This window comes from Castor canadensis, chromosome 6, assembly GCF_047511655.1.
Source record: "Castor canadensis chromosome 6, mCasCan1.hap1v2, whole genome shotgun sequence".
Classification (NCBI taxonomy): domain Eukaryota; kingdom Metazoa; phylum Chordata; class Mammalia; order Rodentia; family Castoridae; genus Castor; species Castor canadensis.
This window is the reverse complement of record NC_133391.1, coordinates 113,367,589-113,383,834: the sequence shown is the minus strand read 5'-3', so window position 1 is coordinate 113,383,834 and position 16,246 is coordinate 113,367,589. Positions and strand designations below refer to the sequence as shown.

At 44.6% G+C, this 16,246-nt stretch overlaps 1 long non-coding RNA gene across 1 annotated transcript; it reads right to left on the bottom strand.

Annotated features, from left to right (window-relative positions):
* Positions 1-14,781: 14,781 nt before the first annotated feature.
* On the bottom strand, positions 14,782-16,040 carry LOC141423913 (uncharacterized). The gene is made up of 3 exons (XR_012448674.1): positions 15,781-16,040; positions 15,489-15,631; positions 14,782-15,162 (listed from the first exon to the last, which is right to left on the bottom strand). It is a non-coding gene; the product is annotated as an uncharacterized lncRNA (long non-coding RNA).
* Positions 16,041-16,246: the final 206 nt, after the last annotated feature.

Here is a 16,246-nt window from a genome sequence, read left to right as displayed (position 1 = left end):
AAATAAGAAACAGGAAACTATAGACAAATTTATTCCATTCCATGTTCTTGAGTAGTAATCTAAATTTAAATTTAAATAAATTTTACTTAAATCAATTCTATCCTAAATTACATGCATCAGTGCAGTCATCTTGAATAGCAGGTGGAGCACATTCAGAAAAATACTCAGAGACATTAGTAGATAGAATAAGAAAGATACAACCATCTCGTTGTACTTAGAGGAAGCATCAGGGGAAAAGTAACCACTTAGGGGAGACTACTAGGAAGAAAGTTTTCAAAATCATGCTTGTCAAATCAACTCAACCAGATTTCCTAGACTTTGTGTATCAACTATTTTCCTTGTTGATAATCAGCCTCTATTTTTAAAAATTCTCAATTGGTATTATAACATTTCATCTTGTTTCTACACCATCAGCCCATATTTCAAGTTCATGGTTACCTTAGAGTATGTGTTAGTATTTTATGCTAAGAATTCGTATCATCCAAATCATTAATAAATCTATGTGAAATAGTTCTATGAAGTTCTAGCTCACAGAAAACATTCACAGAGCCCGGCGCCAGTGGCTCAGACCTGCAATCCTAGCTATTCAGGAGGCAGAGATCAGGAGGATCATGGTTCAAAGCCAGTCTGGGCAAATAGTTTGCAATAGCCTATCTCAAAAAAAAATCCATCACCAAAAAGGGCTGGTGGAGTGGCTCAAGGTGTAGACCGAGTTCAAACCCCAGTACTGCAAAAAAAGAAAGAAAGAAAAGAAAACATTCACAGAGAAATGGTTTTGGCATAAAGAAGCCGCTGCTCTTTGGAGGCAACAGAAATTTAGATTCTCTACTCTGCCATGTTTATAGATTGTATGAATATTCATGAAATTAAAATGATACATACAATGTCCTTTTTCTTTATCATTGGCACCAGAACCTTATTGTGCTGAATTTACTTTCATTCTCCTGCCTGCCTGTGATCCTGATCATTCTCGGATGGCAGTCTTTGTTCATCCTGGGTGTGGCCTAATGGTGGACAGAATACCAGAGCAAAGCAGGATGCACGTGTATGACAAAAACAGAGGAGTGCTAGCAACTTTATAGGTTTTACCCAGGGCTGCTTCATATTAATTTCCTGTGATTTTATGCCTAACTCTTAATTGTTCCATTCTGCAATCAGTCAGCAGCTGCAGATAGTGCAGGCCACAGTCACCAGATGAGTCAGTCTCACACTCCTGAGGCCATTGTGCACACTCATCATCAACATTCGGAACAGAAACTCTGAAGGACCACAGAGGCAGACTGTTTGGTAAAGAAACTTGACTTAGGGCAGTGGTTTTCTCACAGTGTGACCCCTGAACAGCACTGTTGACGTTGCCCTGGGAATTTTTTGGCAATGCTTTATTTATTTATTTATTTATTTATTTATTTATTTATTTATTTTAAATCAGCATCTCCCTAGGCTGGGCTTAAATTTACAATCCTGACTCTACCTCCTGAGTGTGGGATTACAGGTGCATTCTACCACACCTGGCTGGAAACACACATTCTTGAGCCACACTACACCTACTGATGCAGAAGCTCTGAAAGGGAGGCTTAGCAACTTGAGCTTTAATAAGTCCTCCAGATGATTTTGAAATCCACTAAACTTTGAGAACCATCAGATTGGCACGATCCCCAGTGCTACAATTTTTTTTTTTTAATTTGTGATACTTGGGTTTATCACAAAGCAACAGAAGGTCCAAGATAACGGTCATGTTACTTTGTCTTGTATACAGCCACAAAAAATTAGGGGAAATGATTGTTGGGGATGATTGTGGGGCTACTAAAGAGCACGACACTTAGAAACAAACAATTGTATATTCACAGGCATGCAGTTGGGTGGACAGACATGTGAATCCCTTTGCCAAGAGTTAACCCGCTGAAGCAAAGGCCATCCCTTCCATATAACTTCTTGCTGTTGCTGCTGAATATGGAAACAGCTTGACAAGGGGGGACCCTGAACCCCATTTCAAGGTGCAGGGTCCCGGCCATCTGGGTCTACTGGGCCTCTAGGGCAGTGACCTGGATGCCTCCCAGCTCTCTCTTCTTCACCTTGACCAGGCCCAACTGCCAGGACCTGCTGCCAAGGGAACCCTCGCTCCCCTCCCCACTCTGCTCCTTCCTCTCAACCTGTGGAATCTGGTGCAGGATGGCAGTAGGGTGGGGCCAAGTGGGAGCAGCACAGTGTCCTGGCTTCTTCCAGCAGGGCCTCCAGGCCTTCCCAACCTCCTCTCCTTAGGCCTTCCTAATAGGACTGGTGCTGCTGCAGGCAGGACTCAGAGGCCACCTGGCTCACTGCTAGTCCTGGCCTGGAGCCCCCTACAGGTCTTCCAGTTCCTTCATCTCAGTCTGGAGCCTTCCTGGTTGTTCCATGCCGACTCTCCTCTCCTTTCTCCCAATCTTCTTCCCCTCTTTTGCTAGCAACTTCTAGACCTGGAGGCTGTAGGTGGCTCTGAGTTCCATGGTGGAGTCTATGCTTTGGTGGTCAGTCTTGAAGGGGACCCTTGCTGGGCAGCTGGGACACGTGGTAGCAGAAGACAGGCAGTCCTAGGAAGACTTTGTGGGTACCTTCTTTTTGAGTGTGTTGAACCTCTTGCCCTTGTGATCTAGGCACATCTTGTACCTCACATTGAAGGGACCATCAGCTGCACCAGGACTGCATGCAGTCCTTCTGGATGCTTGTGTTTGGTCTTGGTAGGTCAAAGTCCAGAGGGACAGTAGAATTTGTTTAAAACTTTCCTGTCTGCCACCTCTGCCTTCTACCCTTCTCAAGGGCAAAAGATTGCTTAATATATCTCCCCTACCCCAACCCCACCAAAGGAGAACCTGTATCTACGCACCCACTTGATTGAATCAGGACTTTCCTGTTTGGGCTGGTGGAGTGGCTCAAGTGGTAAGAGCGCTGGCCTAGTATGCACGAGCCCCTGAGTTCGAACACCAGTGCAGCCAAAATAAAGTTCATGGAGTGCCTAGGCTACATAGTAAGACCCTGTCTCAAAAAAACAAAACAAAAAAAATTTGACAAAATGTGATATTTTGAAGGAAGTACTCAATAGAGAAGATGAAATCTTTGGAGACATATTTTGTTCAGAGAGAAAGACTTGCTATTTTTACAATTCTCCAGGCATTTCCATTGCTGCTCTAAAACTGTAAATATACTTCCCATTCTATTGAAGATGAGATATGTTTTTTCAAAAAAGTCAAATACAAATGATTAAACCTTTGTGGACTAGAAAAAAGCTAGGAGCATATTTGAACTTGAGATGAAGAATTTTTTTAAAATATAGTGCAATGGAAGTTGCAGCATTTCCCCCTCAGCACCTCTTCCAGGTGCAGAGCCAGATCCCCTCACCCAGCACTCCACACATCAGAGCTGTCCTTCTGCACGACAGTCGCTCTATCTGATTCCATTAACCAGGTGCTCCTAACATGTCTACCGCTGTGCCTTGTTGGCTTTTCTTTAGACTTTTTCCATGCTCTTGCACTTTCCTCCAACTACGGTATAAGCGACCCTTCATATTTTACATAGGCCTAGGACAACAAGTCAAGTATTTGTGGTAGACAGAAAACCCCCCCAAAGATGAGCCCCTGTGAGGTGACAGGGCAAAGGGGAGTTCAGGCTGCAGAGGGGACAAAGACTGCTGACCAGCTGACCTCCAACAGGGAACATGAGCTGGGCTGTGTATCACTAGTGTCCTGACAAGCTGAAGAGGGAGGAGGAAGAGGCCATGAGGAAGACGAAGGAAGCCAGGCTGAGGATGTGCTTTGTGGAGACCAAACTCCACAGCCAGCCTTGAAGATGAGGAAGGAGACCATGGCCAAGAATGTGGGCCACTGCCCAAAGCAAAAGTCTCCCCTGAGCCTTTGCAAGGAGAAAGGTCCTGCCCACACCCTGGATTTTAGTCCAGGGGGGCCCATGCCAGGTTTGACCTTCAGAACTCAAACATACATCTATGTGGTTTTCATCATGAAGTGCACAGTAATTAGTCACCTTGTGGTAGAAAATTAACAGTTGAACTAGTCTCTCCCTTAATTCACAGTAAAATCAAAAAAGACAAAACCAGAGGTGCTGACACGTCCTCTTCAAAGAAGACTTTGCTAATCCCCCAAATGCCTCCTTAGTCCTTCTGTATTCTATTCGTGTTGCATTGCTTTTCACTTGTTGCTACTTTATTTCATAACGTGTTAATATCCTTTCCTGGACATTTGTGTTTTCCTCAGACTCAAAAGACTCTTAGGAGTTCAGTGGCTAACTTCTCACTTCCTAGGTGTATGCTGGCTGAGGAGGCAATCTTCAGTCCATAAATGCCTGATTACGGTATTAGTCTGTTTTCTATTGCTGCAACAAAAAACCTGAAGCTGGGTAAACTTAAAGAAAAGAGATTTCCTCAGCTCACAATTCTGGAGGCTGAAAGTCAAAGATCAGGCAGCCCTATCAGTCAGGGTGGAAGGCATCACACGGATGGAATTCATACAGAAGAGGAGGATATTGAGTGATATCAGCGGTCAGGCTTCAGCTTTCACAACAACTCACTGTCATGAGAACAAACATATTCCATGAGACTAGCATTTGGAGAGCAATGCTGCTAATGACCCTGAAAAAACAAATCTGGCCAGATTAGTTAATATTTAGAAGGAGGATTTACTACACTTTAATTCCACTGGATATGTCCCAAGAATTTTACAGTTGAAACTTTGAAGAAAAGTATATGTATTTATCTTTCCAGATTGCAGGATTGTACAAGTGAGGTAGGAGACTGACTGGTATACACTGGGAGAGAAAGAAGACAGTGTAGATAGGTCATATCTTTGGCAGACTTGGTTACACAGAAGGCTCTAGTGGGGAAGGTGGGTGGGAAGAGCAAGGTGCTGGATCTGAAAGGGGCTATTTAGAAGTCAGTCTGCCTGTGTGTTGACTATCAAAACTAGTGTAGACCTTTTGTCTTGTTTGCTTTTTGAGACAAGCTCTCTTTATGTTGCTGGCTTCGAATTTGTCATCCTGCCACAGCTTCCCCTGTGCTAGGATTGAAGGCAATGCACCACCATGGTCAGCCAGCTCAGACTTCTTCATCACCCAGAACTAACAGGCTACCCTTGGAAGTCATGGATAAAATTTCTAGGCTCTACCAGAATTAAAGAAAAGTGAGCCAATAAAAAAGTGGTTTTATGCACATATGAATAAAATTTAAAAAGTGGTTTGTGGGAAGTGAGGAGTCTGGCACCATCATGGCCCGGGGGGCGGGGGGGATGGGAAGCTGAGGTGTAAATAGGTTTATAAATAGGTTTATGAGGCATACACCTACAAGGTGCAATTCAGGATGTGGTGAGGCTTCCGGCCTGTGTCAAATGGCCTGACTCCCAGAGGCAGGCCAGCCCAAGCCCTTCAGTTGGCTTCAGTTATCTGCCCTGCTTATCCTGATTAAAGCTGGGGCAGTGGACCTGCCATTTCTGTAGCCAAGGCCGGTGGGGAAGATGAACTCGTGTTCTAAAGTGCTGTGGGTCTAGTTTGGTCTATGTGTTTTCTCAGAATGAGAGCAAGGGCCAGCACGAGTGTTCACAGCAGGTTTGGTGTCTGTTACTTGAGATGGGACATGGGGCTGTGGGGCTGTCCTTGCCACCAAAAAGTCCATATTTCCAAACAGGTGTTGGTTGGTGCTCCCCAGAGCAGAGGAGGCTGACAAGAAACCTCTGTAAACTAAAAAGGAGGGAATTATCTGGGTTTGGGCTCTGTGGCCGAGGGCATGCACAGCATCCACAGCAAGGAAAACTTGGCGAGCTGCTGAAGACAAACAATAGCAGCTAGTGAGCCTGTGACAAGCTGTAGAATAGGCTCCTGGCAATAGAGGCAAGAGTCTACTGAGCAGTAAGGGCTGAGGCTGAAGCCCTGAGAAGGTTGGCCCATGCTGGCCCCTCTGACTGGGGACAGGCTGGCACAGGAGCAGTGGCTGCACGCAGTGAGTGCCACGGCTTTGCAGACAGCACCTCACCACAACCCTCGGACGCCTTTTGAAGCCACGTCTAACGACTTTATTTCTCATTATGGAAAAAACTGAGCTCGTCACTGACATTGAAAGCTAGAGAAATACATAAAGTGAAAAGGGCAGTGTCTCCACCCCCAATCCCGACAGCTAGAATATAATTGCTGTGTGTGACAGCAGTCACAGGAGAGCGCAGTGACTGTCCCCAGCTTATAAGTGATGAAACAGATAACTGGAAGAACTTTTCCCAGGCTCTCAGGAAGTAAGTCAAAGCTGATATTCAAACGAAAAAAGTCTGCACACTGCATGAAGTGACACTGCCCATCCTCACCCCCAATGTAACCAGTACCAGGTGCTGGCAGGACTCCCAGGACCAGCTCTACAAACAGAAGCTGCCACTATCCGGAGTCAGGTTACATGAGACTGGTGTCACTAGTCGACCCATTTTACCAGCCTCATTTAAACACAGGTGTCCCATCAACACACTGTCATTGACATGATTGTCACCAGGTCTGGGGGCCTTTCCCCATCCAATGAGTACAGGACAGAAAGCAGAGAGACCCAGGGATCAGTAAGGTAAGACATCAAGGCTGACCTGGGGCATCCTGAGTTCCAGCTCTGATGCTTAACAACTGGCAGCCCAGTGCCTTGTCTGGGTGAGGAAGAGGGGACAGATGACCTGACTGCTTGGGTGCCATCAGCATCTGGTATTCCATGTAACGATGAGCCACGTGTAACTGGTGACCCGTGCATCCCACCCCACCTCTCTTTCTATTCTGCCAATGTTGCAGTTCAGGCTGAGAGTGGAAAGTTACTCTGACTTGCTCTGAGAAAGAAGAGAAAGTGACATGAAGATAAAGTATGGCGTTACCATTGCTCTTCCTAGATGATTCTAATTAAATGGGTTGATGATAGCTTATTCACTTGTTAGCATGCATTCGTTTAGTATGTACCACCCTCCTCTACACCAGGCATTAAGTAGACTGTACAGAAGTCTGGCACCCACCCTGGATCTGGATGGGAAACATATGAGTATGAATGGCTATGTTAGGAGGCAGCAAGAACCTAGTATCCTCAGAAGCTCCAGAGAAACTCAAGGGACTCAAGTTTGGAAAAATCCGGGAGGGCTTCCAGCAGGAGTGGGTGTTACCTGGGCCCCAAAGGGGCAGCAAAACAAAGATGAGGGTGACTGAAGGAGGTTGTTTTCACTGAGTGACTAAAGTTGTAGGAGGTTGGAGAAGGCCAGCTGAGGGTGTGCAGTTGACTGAATAGTTGGAAACCCCTGACAGTCTTCAAGCAAGGATAGGACAGGTTGTGGCCATGCTTCTTCTAGACCAGTTCCTAGTGGAACTTAGAGCCTCACTTATCTCTGGACTTGCACAGAACCTGGCATATCGTGGCCCTTAGTATGTAGGGGACAAATCAGCTCAGAAGTAGCATGAAACATTGGGAAATGGTTTCAACCATGCTCTGATGATGACACAAGGATCAGCTCCAAGCTTTTAACCTCCATAACTCTGGGGTCTCCAGTTGATTTGGCAATTGTGCCATAGATATGTGAGAGAGAGGAGAAACCATGAGCAGAAATAGCATCTCGTTGTGACCCTTAATGAGAGGAGGCCATGTACAAGCAAGGTGTCAAAAGTGCATGAGGCACTTTGAAGACAGGGCTTTGGTGGTGTGGAAGTGCTAATGTCTGTCAGTGCCCTTCACCTACAACCCAGCTCCTGGTTGCAGAAAAGAGAGCCATGTGTGAGAGTGTGTGTGTGTGTGTGTGTGTGTGTGTGTGTGTGTGTGTGTGTGTGTGTGTGAAGTATGTGCATACATTTATAGAGCTGGACCGTGTGAGTCTGACGATCACAGAAGGCCACATCTGACTTCCCAGGTAGGCTGGGGTCCCAGATGGGGTGGGTCATCACCCCGGAACAGCTGAGATCAACATGGCATCTGCAGGCAGGGGATATCCTTTCTCCTAGGCAAACTGGTGCCTGCAGAGGTTCCTTGGTAGTCTGAGCCACGCTGGCTGGACCCTAAAGGAAGCATGGAATCTAGCCTGGAGCTCCTCGATCCACACAGAGCTGAACTCAGACCCCCTGGATCATAGCTGCTCCTCCACTGAAGACATTTCCAGACTTTCCATAAACTGGGCCTCCCACTGGTCACTTCACTGCCCACCCTGTGCTGCTGGGGAAAGATACCAAGTCTAGGTCGACTAACTAGAGAAAAAGACTTTAAAGAAAGAGGGAATAAATCATTCCTAGGATCTTTTCCTTGAAAGGGGAAGGAGGTAAAAAGGAAAAGGTACTATCTGAGCACAGACCAAAGCACTTCAAGGTTACCTCACAACAAAGCCTCCAAAGATGAGTGAGAACTGTCCTGAAAGCACACAGGAAAGTAGTTACGGCCCACACGCCTGATGCTGGCCAGGACAGTGTTGGGGATAAAAGCACAGCCAGGTTCGGAGCACCCAGAGGACCTGCAACCAGAGAAATAATGAAAGGGACCTTTCAAGGAAGGAGGATCAGAACCAAACACAGAAAGCAGCCACAGGAGGCACTGCCTGGACTCAAGGAGTCAGGCCAAGCCAGATCTGAGGCAGAGCTTTTTAAATTGCTATTTGAGAGCCTGGCATGGTGGTACATACCTGTAATCTCAGCACTTTGGTGGTGGAAGCAGGAGAATCTTGAGTTTGAGGTCAGACTGGGCTACACATGCGTTCAAGATCAGTCTGAGCTGCATATCGAGACCCTGTCTCAAAAAAAAAACAACTAAGGCCTGGAATATGGTTCAGTGGTAGAGCACATGCCTAGCATATGTAAGGCCCAGGGTTCAATCCCAGCACTGCAAAAGTAAATAAATAAATAAATAAAATGCTTCTGGGTATGGTGGTGCACACTTGTAATCCCAGCACTTGGGAGGCAAGAGATCTTGAGTTTGAGGCCAGCCTGAAATACATAGTGAGACCTTGTCTCTAAATAAAATAAATAAAATCACTATATGCCTAGGAAGGAGGTCTGGGGAAGGAAAGGAATGGCAGGGAAAGCCATACCACCTATACTGGCTGATTCTCCAATGCAGGCCATGTGTAGATGGACAACTAGTTTCACATATCTGTGTGTGATCATGTCACTTACAAATGACGAAGTGGTTGGGGCATGGCTGGAATGGTAGAGTACCTGCTCTCTAGTTCAAACCTTAATATAGCCAAAAGAAAAAAAAATTAAAAAAAAAAGATGAAGTGGTTTGTGTCCTTAAAGTTGCTTTTATCTAAGTGGAAATATACTACAGATCAGGGCTTAGGAGGAATGGATGATGCCGGATGCAGTGGCGCACATCTGCAATCCCAGCTACTCAAGAGGCAAAAGATAGGAGGATTGTGAGTTTGAGGCCAGTCCAGACAAAGTTGCAAGACCCCAAGGACAAAATAAAACAAAAGGACTGGCCTGGAAGGTGTAAAGCAAGCAACAGAACACTTGCCTAGCAAGTGCAAGACCCCATGTTCACTCCCCAGTACCAAAAAAGAAGGAGGGGATGAACCCCATCTAGAAGTGTTTTTAAGCTTAGGAAAGGCTATCAGACGATACTACTTACCAACTTTCTGTCACTGCGACAAAACATCTGAGAAACCTAGTGCTGTCAACTGGGAACCAAGTGTTCACTATATGACCTTTTGGGGGAGGGACATTGGAGATTCAAATGATAACAAAAACAGGGACCTTCCCTGTTGATACGTGCACCCGTTCACAAGTGGTCCACAACCTCCTGTGATGCTAAGCTGTGCTATGTGCTCAGCAGTAAATGCAGAAGATACAGAGCCTGCCCTTGTGGGAATTCCTCTTTCCCCTCCACCCCTTTGGTTTTGGTTTCATTATACTTTTTAATTACGGTAAAGTGACGATAGTCTAGAATTACCCTCTTAAGCATTTTGGATGGTACAATTCAGGGGCATTAAATACACTGTTGTGTGGCCATCGGCACCAGGCCTCCCGAGAACACATTCCCTCTTCCCAAACTGGAGCGTGAAACCCATTACACACTGCATCCCTCCCCCTGCCCCTGGCAACCACCCCGCAAGTCTATCTAGGAATCTGACTCCACCAGGTATCTCATAGAAGTGGGATCATACAGTACCTGTCCTGTGTCACTGACTCATTTCCCTTAGAATGACATCCTACATGTTCATTCATGTTGCAGCAAGTGCTCGAATTTCCTTCCCTTGAAGGATGACTAATATTCCATTGCATGGTCACTTCACATTTTGTTTATCTGTTCTTCTTCAGGGGACACTTGTGTTGCTTCTGTACCTTCTGACAACTGTAAATAATTCTACTGATAATCAAGACCCTGCTTTATTTTATTTTTTTAATTCATTTATTCATATGTGCATACATTGCTTGGGCCATTTCTCCCCCCTACATTCCCCCCATTTCCCCTATGCCCTCCTGCCCCCCTTACTTCCAGGCAGAACCTGTTCTGCCCTTCTCTTCAATTTTGTTGAAGAAAAGACATAAGCAATAACAAGAAAGACAGTGTTTTTGCTAGTTGAGATAAGGTTAGCTATACAGAGAGATTCCTAGCATTGCTTCCATGCACAAATGTGTTACAACCCAAACTGATTCATCTCTACCTGACCTCTTCACTACTTCCTGGTCACCTTCCCATATTGGCCTCTGTCACCTTAAGGTTACTGTATTAGCTCCTCTGCAGTGGGGACATCAAACACTTTCAAGTTTTGGGTTTCCTACCTATCCCCATTCGTCCTGTGTGTGCTCTCCCCTTGTCATGTGATCCAAGTCCAACCACATTGCTGTATTTGCCCTAGATTTAAAGTCCACATATGAGGGAGAACATACGATTTTTGGTTTTCTGAGCCTGGCTAACCTTGCTCAGAATGATATTCCCCAGTTCCATCCATTTACTTGCAAATGATAACATTTCATTCTTCTTTATGGCTGAGTAAAATTCCATTGTGTATAAATACCACATTTTCTTGATCCATTCGCCAGTAGTGGGGCATCTTGGTTGTTTCCATAACTTGGCTATTGTGAATAGCACTGCAATAAACATGGGTGTGCAGGTGCCTCTGGAGTAAGCTGTGTCACATTCCTTTGGGTATATCCCCAGGAGTAGGATTGCTGGATCATATGGCAGGTCTATGTTTAGATTTTTAAGAAGCCTCTAAATTTTTTTCCAGAGTGGTTGCACTAGCTTGCATTCCCACCAGTAGTGTATGAGGGTTTCTTTTTCCCCACATCCTCGCCAACACCTGTTGTTGGTGATGTTTTTGATGATGGCTATTCTAACAGGGGTGAGGTGGAATCTTAGTGTGGTTTTGATTTGCATTTCCTTTATGGCTAGAGATGGTGAGCATTTTTTCATGTGTTTTTTGGTCATTTGAATTTTTCTTTTAAGAAAGTTCTGTTTAGTTCAGCTGCCCATTTTTTTATTGGTTTGTTGATTTGAAGGGAGTTTAGTTTTTTGAGCTCCCTGTATATTCTGGTTATCAGTCCTGTGTCTGATGTATAGCTGGCAAATATTTTCTCCCACTCTGTGGGTGGTCTCTTCAGTTTAGAGAGACTTTTGTTGACTTTTAGAGAGTTCTTTTGTTATGCAGAAGCTTTGTAATTTTATGTAATTCCATTTGCCCATCCTTTCTCTTAGTTGCTGAGCTGCTGGGGTTCTATTGAGGAAGTTCTTGCCTATACCTATTGCTTCCAGAGTATTCTCTGTTCATTCCTATACTACCGTCAGAGTTTCAGGTCTGATATTAAGATCCTTGATATATTTTGAGTTGATACTAGTACAGGGTGATAAGCAAGGATCTAGTTTCAATTTTCTGCAAGCAGATAACCACTTTTCCTAGCATCATTTGTTGAAGGGGCCGTCTTTTCTCCATTGTATGTTTTTAGCGCCTTTGTCAAAAATAAGGTGGGTATAACTGTGTAGATTCATATCCGGAAGACCCTCCTTTAAATTCTTTATGGTATTTTTGGAGGTGGTACTGTGGGGGACTTGCTAGATAGGCATGCTACCACCAGCCTTTCTGCTTTCGATATTATTCAGATAGGATCTCACTTTATGCCTGAACCATGATCCTGTTTGTGCTGCCCGGCCTAGTTGGGATGAAAGGTGTATACCACCATTACTTAATGGTTGCAATAGGGTCTCCCCAACTTTTGCCAGGCTGACCTTAAGTCTCAATTCTCCTGATTTCCATCTCCCAAGTAGCTGGGATTACAGGCTTGACCCACAGCACCTGACTTTTGTCTTTAGGGTATTTTTGGAAGAACAACAACAGTGGCTATCCCATTTTACATTCCTGCAACAGTGCACAAGTGTACAATTTCTTCTCATCTCCATCAACACTTGCTGTCTTTTGTCTTTTTGATAATAGCCATTCTATGTAATATCTCATTATCATTTTGATTTGCATTTCCCTGACGATTAGTGATACTAAGTGTTTACTCATAAACCAAAAAGACGAAAGAAAGAGCTAGCATCCCTAGATTCAGATCAGACAAAATGAACTTTTAGATCAAAACAAGATAAAATAAAAAACTTAGACCATTTTGTTATGGTAAAGTGTCAACATGCACCACCACGCCCAGCTGCTTTTGCATTGAAATGGTGTGTCATAAGCTTTTTTTCCCTGGGTTGGTCTGAAACTGCCATCCTGATCTCAGCCTCCCAGGTAGCTAGGATTACAGGTGTGAGCCACTGGCACCTGGCTCACTATACTTCTGAGGATTTATTTTTTTTCAGAGTTCACATATAAGTGAGATCATACAGTCTTGTCCCATTCTACACAAACACACACACACACACACACACACACGTGCTGGGGATGGAGCCCAGGGCCTCACACATGCTAGGCAAATGCTGTACCACTGAGCTCCACCTCCAAGTCCTCACCATCGGTCTTTGTCTATCTGGCTTATTCTCTTCATAAGTTCCATTCCGTCTATAAGCTCTGCTCCTGGCTTGTTGAACTTAGCACATCCTCTAGATTCATCCATGTACTTGTAAATAACAGAATTTCCTGATTAAAATACATTTTCAGAGTCCAAGTACAGTCAGCAAATCGAGTGGCTGTGTGGTCATGTCTTGGAAACTGGTAGATCTTTCTTACAGATGACTGAGCAACCGTCAAGATCAGATTCAAGGAAGCTTTCCCACTATTTGACAAGGGCAGCCACCGAACTACAAGAAAGGAATGGGAACTATAATGAGGTGTCTGGGCAGAATCCCACAGAAGCAGTTTTAGGGAATGATGAATGAGATAGGTGCCAATGGCACTGGCACAATTGACTGCCCTGCTTTTTTGACAATGTTGGCAAGAACAAAAGACACAGCCGTGGAGAAGAAATTAGAGCAGTGTTCTGTGTGTTTCACAAGGACGGCAACACCTGTATTAGTGCAAGACAGCTTCCCCATGTGACATGGCCTTGGAGAAAAGTTAGATGAAGAGGCCAGCAAAATTATTAGGGAAGCAGATATTGACGAAGGAAGTCCAGTGAGCTATGCAGAGTTTGCTCAAAGTATAACAGTGAAGTGAAGATATTGTACAGAATGTGTTCCATTTCTTTTTTTTTTTTCTTTTTTTGCAGTACCAGAGCTTGAACTCAGGGCCTACACCTTGAGCCACTCAACCAGCCCTATTTTTTCTGTAAAGGATTGTTCGAGATAGGGTTTCGCACACTATTTGTCTGGGCTGGCCTCAAACTGCGATCCTCCTGATCTCTGCCTCCTGAGTAGCTAGGATTACAGGTGTGAGCCACCATGTGTAGAATTGTTTATTTACCTTTACTTTGTAACTTATCTATAAAAAGGTTCCCTCTATGGTCAAAAACACACATGTATAGCAATTAGAACTTTATTCCTCCATGTTTTCTTCTAAGTCTTACTGGCATTCTTCTGTGTTTTCTTCAGAAAATTCATCAAGCAGCTGGGTATGTAGCTCAGTGGTAGCATCTTTAGTGTGCACACACCCTGGGTTCTTCAGCCAGCACCATGGAAAAATAATAAGAAAAAGAAAAAAGAGAGAGAGAGAAACAGACAGAGACAGAGACCAAGAGAGACAGAGAGGTAAGAAGGGGGGGAAGGAAGAGAGGGAGGGAGGGAGGGAGGAAGGGAGAAAGGAAGGAGAAAAAAATTCATGTAGTGACATATTGGGTGTAGCTAACTCTGGATAGATCTAGGCCTTTCTGCACGTCTAAATTTAAATGAAATTGGTTAAATGAGGATGTACTCAGATTGTGCTTTTTATCTTTTATTTATTTATGGGGTTTTTTTTGGTGGTACTGGGGTTTGAACTCAGGGTCTCATGCTTGCTAATCAGGCACTCTACTACTTGAGCTACTCTACTGCTTTTAAAACTTTTAGGGGGAAAGGGGGAGGAATGACCCAAATATTATATGCACATATGAATAAAAGAGGAAAAAAAACTTTTTAAAAGTACTTTTTAAAAGTAGTTTTCTTTAGTAACTGTCAGCATTATGTTGCTTGTTTATTTGTTTGTTTGTTTATTGTTTTAAGACAGGGTCTCACTATGTAGCCCAGCTGACCTCAAACTCACAACCCTACCTCCAGAGTGCTGGTGTACATTTAGGTACTTTAGAGTTGAACTATTGCAAAATAGGTCTATTAACCAGGTCTAGTACCCTATGTTTGTACTTCTGGTTTTGTACACGAACGTTTTCTTCTATTGTTATTTGCTTTTTAAAACTTTATTTAGCCACTCTGAGAAAATCTGGCTTCAAATTCATTCAAAGTTGTATATTCATTTTTATTTTAGACTTCATTATGTGACCACATATCTGACAGAAATAAGTGAAGGGAGGAAAGACTTATTTTGCTCACAGGTTCAGAGATTTCAACCCATCGTGGTGGTAAGGGCATGACAGAGAAGCTCACATCAGGTCATGGAGGGGGCAGAGGGGAGTGGTAACGTGAAGGAGCTGGGGCAAGGTACAGACCCAAGACACCACAGTGATCTTTTTCCAACCCAACCCCATCTTCCACAGTGCCACCACCTCTCAGTAGTCTCTTCCAATTTTGAATCCATCAGTGGATGAAACCATTCTTTAGGTCAGAACTCTCAAGATCCACTTGTCTCTGGAAACGCCCTCACAGACACATCCGACCAGGATTTACCCATCTCCTACCTAGGGTCAGATTTCTCAGTCAATCAAGGTGACTTCAAGTTTTCCAACTTCAGAATTTACAACTTATGAAATATGCCAATAAAATACATTTAAATTCACAGGTCTAAGAAATATATGACATAAAAATAAAAGGAATGATAAAAACGCAATACACCCGTATGTATGGAATGTAGCTAAAGCAAAATGTATTATTGATAATCCTGCAGGGTTTGAATTTGTAAAAAATAGGAAATACTCAAGACAAGTTAAGTTTTTGACTTATGCTATGAAAGGAATATCAGGGAAAAAACAAAAAGTAAATAAATATTTGCATAAAAATAACTTACAGGACAATGGAACAGAATAGAGCAGCCGGAAGTAAACCACAAATGCAAGGTCAGTCTCCTGGCAGGCCAGCTCAGGGAACAGGCATGGTTATCCCAGGTGGAGGGTTCATTGCCTTCTTGCTTCTGCTGCAGACCACACTGTCCTTGTCAGGAAAGAGCTGTTTTCAGATCATTGCGGGCAGGGACTTCCTGGCCCTGCCCTGTGTTACCACCCAACTCTCTCTTCCCCCTGACCAGCTCCCACTGCCAGGACCTGCTGCCAAAGTAGCCCACCCTCCCCTCCCAGCTTTACCCCTTCGTCTGGATCTGTGAGACCTGGTGCAGGATGATGGTGGGGTAGGGGCGGGTAGAAGCAGCACAGTGTCCTGGACTCCTCCAGCAAAGCTGCCAGCCGTTCCCATCCTCCTCCTGCTCTGCTTAGCCGCCCCCACCCTAGTACTGTTGTCACCACAATGAAGCCTTGCAGGCCATGGCAGGTGGAGGGGAGCCGGGGAAAACAGAGTGGGTGGCTACTTCTGGCTCAGGGCCTGGAGCTCCTGCAGGTTCTTCAGAACCTCCATCTGCAGCTCAGTGTCTTTGGCTCAGTTCTCGTGTGCCTTCCTGGTTGTTCTGCTCTTCACCTCCTGCTCCTTGCACACTTGCTCCTCCATGTCCTCCTCTGCTAGCAAATTCTGGACCTGGAAGTCGCAAGTGCTCCAAACTCCATGAGGGAATCTGTGTTTTCAGTGTTGGTCTTGAAGGTGTCCCTGCCAGGTAGC